The sequence below is a fragment of the Canis lupus genome, chromosome 30 (assembly GCF_011100685.1).
Source record: "Canis lupus familiaris isolate Mischka breed German Shepherd chromosome 30, alternate assembly UU_Cfam_GSD_1.0, whole genome shotgun sequence".
NCBI classification, from domain to species: Eukaryota; Metazoa; Chordata; class Mammalia; order Carnivora; family Canidae; genus Canis; species Canis lupus.
In genome coordinates, this window is record NC_049251.1 from 3,672,498 (window position 1) to 3,675,723 (window position 3,226).

The following is a 3,226-nucleotide window of genomic DNA, read 5'->3' on the forward strand; positions in this document are numbered from 1 at the left end:
AATATAGTAGATATATAGTAAGTGTGACACTATCTATCAATGGGGAAAAGATTGCTTATTCAACGAGAAGTGTTGGGACACTGAGTTAAACATTTTAAAAAATTGTTCACTCCTTATCTTCTTTCTTTCAACAAAATGCATTTCAAATAGATCAAAGATTTAAACAATAAGTTGAAAGCATTATGTTATTAAAAGAAAATGGATTTAAAAAATCTCAGAAAGGAAAGCCTTTTTAAATGTAACCCCAAATTTAGAAATTTAAATGAGTTGATAAATTTGCATTTAAATGTGCATGGGAAAAACATCATAAACACATTCAAAAAACAAATAGTAAGTTGGGAAAAATAATTTGTAAATACATATTATAGAACAAAAGCTAATATTCTTAATATGTAATTTATCAAATTACTAGTAAAGTTACCAAAACCCAATGGAACAATGGTAAAAGAAAATTAACAGTTTACTGAAAAGATAATCTAAAGAGCACCTGGGTGGTTCAGTGGTTGAGTATCTGCCTTTGGCTCAGGTCATGATCCTGGAATCCAGAAATCGAATCCCATATCAGGCTCCACAGGGAGCCTGCTTCTCCCTCTGCCTCTGTCCCTACCTCTTTCTCTGTGTCTCTCATGAATAAATAAAATCTTAAAAAAAATATTTTTTAAAGCTTAATTTCATTAATAATAATAGAAGTCATAATAATAGATATACTTTAACATATAATGGACAACCACTATATAAAGTTTTATACATCTTAATGCTGGTGAGGATATGGGAAAATACACACTTTCATACATTGTTTTAGTATGAATCTAAATTGGTATAATTTCTACAGTGGGCATTTGATAATTAGTTATAAATTTAAAATACATATATCTTTTGGTCCTGAAATTCCACTTCTAAAAATGTGTTCTACAAATATATTTACACACAAATGAAACTATATGTACAAGATTTGTTGTAATATTTATTTATTTTTTTAAAGATTTTATTTTAAAATAAATAACTAGCCTGCTGCTATGTGAAGACATAGCAAGAGGGCAGCTGTCCCCTAGTCGGGAAGCAGGCTCTTACCACACAATGGATCTGCTGGTGCTTTGATTGTAGACTTTCCAGCCTCCAGAACTGTGAGAAATAAATGTTTGTTGTTGAAGCCATCTAGCTTATGGTATCTTTATTATAGCAGACTGAATGGATTAACTGACTGAGATAATGACCCTATAATAAAAGATATCAAGCTGAAATTTTAACTTCCTATTGGCCCAGTAGAAGGGGGTTGAATACAGTTTGGTGTGACAGTTAATTTGACTATTAAAATATTAAAATAAACACAGATATAGATGAGGGTCGGTTTAGGAGAAAATGTACTTGAATTCATGAAAAAGATTATTCTATAAAGTATTTACCATATGACTCCTTTAAATAGCTTTCAGTAGGATTCATTTTGCAGATGTTTTCAGAAGTACTTCATTGTGTAAAGAGAATTACACCTGAACATTTTTATTAATACCAGTTTAATACTGCCAAAGTAATATAACAAGATTTTCATGTAGAACAATTTTCATTCTTTGACATTCTATTCTCCTTTGAGTTACGTAGGTTATGTATCTATTTAACAGTGAATTCACACTTACATTCGAATAGAATTTAAAATGGAATGAACAGAAATACTCTTAATGCAGTAGCCATAAAAAGGCAGTTGTATGTATTACTCACAGATATTGCATAGTTACCATGATAATCTAACGACTATATGCTTCCTCTGAGGTTTTAAAGAACAGCATGAACAGTCATCTTTCTGGTTAAGTATAGTCATGTACTGTAGGCAAGGGGATATTTGGGTGGTTCTTCAGATCCCATTCTGCCATGTGATTAGTAGCAACAGTTGTAACAAGAATATGAAAGCTACACCTTCTTTAAAACTTGATATGTAATTTGGAATTTTTATAAAGACGGGTACCAAATATGTTTCGTCGATTAAAATAATTTTTTTACGAGGTAGATATTGGACAACACTAAACGTTAGTGAAAGCAATGTGCCATAGGAAGCAGATCCATTAATTGCTGATTTTTCATGCTAGTTTTTTTTTTTAATCTAGACTTCTGCACTACTGTCTCAAGAAATTACAGACATGTTTATGTTTTTTAGAACTATATTGTATCAAGCCATGAACTATCTAGTATCTATAACTAAAAATTCAGTTAATGGGAGAACTAATTTGTAAATGATCTTAGTTGTGTGATATTTAAGGTAGCTACCTGTAGAAACATTCAGTTGAACTAAATCAAAGAGCCATTTTTCTTAGGGATGGGGTAACTCATCCTCAAGGAAACTATAGTTTTTGAGTGATGACAGTCTCACAGAGATTTATTTTTACAAACACATAAATACATGGCCCATCTCTCCTCCAACTCCATGACTCTTACCTCACACTTGACAAGTACATTTGTTTATACCATAGCAGAAGGCTGGATTAAGTGTTTTGACAGTAGACATAAATTTGCACTTAATGCTGCAAGTTAGCAAAGGCTGCCAGAGTTCTAGACTTGAGAAAATATTAAGTCTAAGTAATCTTACAAGGTATATATTTACTCTAACTTGGACTCTCTAATGACAGATTTCTTCTTTTTGGGAGAATTAGACAACCTTTCCCAAAGAAATGGAATCCTAGTAAATGTCAAGAGCCTAGCTAGAATGATAAATTTAAGTTTCATTGAATGACATCACCATCAGCACATTATGACAGTGGAGGCATCTTATTACATTACTGCCACACCCAAGCCATGCATTAGATGTGTCTACTTTGGGACACAGTCCATCATGTTAGAATAGATCACATTTCTGGTGTCCTGTACATGAAAATGATTTATAGGGTCAAGCACTTCAAAAGGATGTGCCTGATCATTGGTGCAACATAGATGAGGCCCAAACTAACATGTTCAAGTACAGCAAATGCTCTTGTTGCTGTGCTGTAATTTCTGATGTGTCCCCTCAGTTATAAAAAAATAGAGGAGCAATATTTTTGAGACAGTATGTGTCATAAATTAGGTGGTGACCGTTTGTTCCCACAAAAGTAATATTTTTCCATCTGCTGGCTAATACTTATGAATACAAACAGCAGGTTTCCCAAATGCCTACTTAAAAGTTTCAGTACGGTATTTGTTGTATCATTTTACTTCACCTATAGAGATTGCTATTTGAATCTGCCTGTTGTAGCAAAAAAAAAAA

At 32.4% G+C, this 3,226-nt stretch overlaps 1 long non-coding RNA gene across 1 annotated transcript; it reads right to left on the bottom strand.

The window, feature by feature from the left end:
• Positions 1-951: 951 nt before the first annotated feature.
• LOC119866825 lies at positions 952-2,674 on the bottom strand. The gene is made up of 2 exons (XR_005381337.1): positions 2,425-2,674; positions 952-1,122 (listed from the first exon to the last, which is right to left on the bottom strand). It is a non-coding gene; the product is annotated as an uncharacterized LOC119866825 (long non-coding RNA).
• Positions 2,675-3,226: the final 552 nt, after the last annotated feature.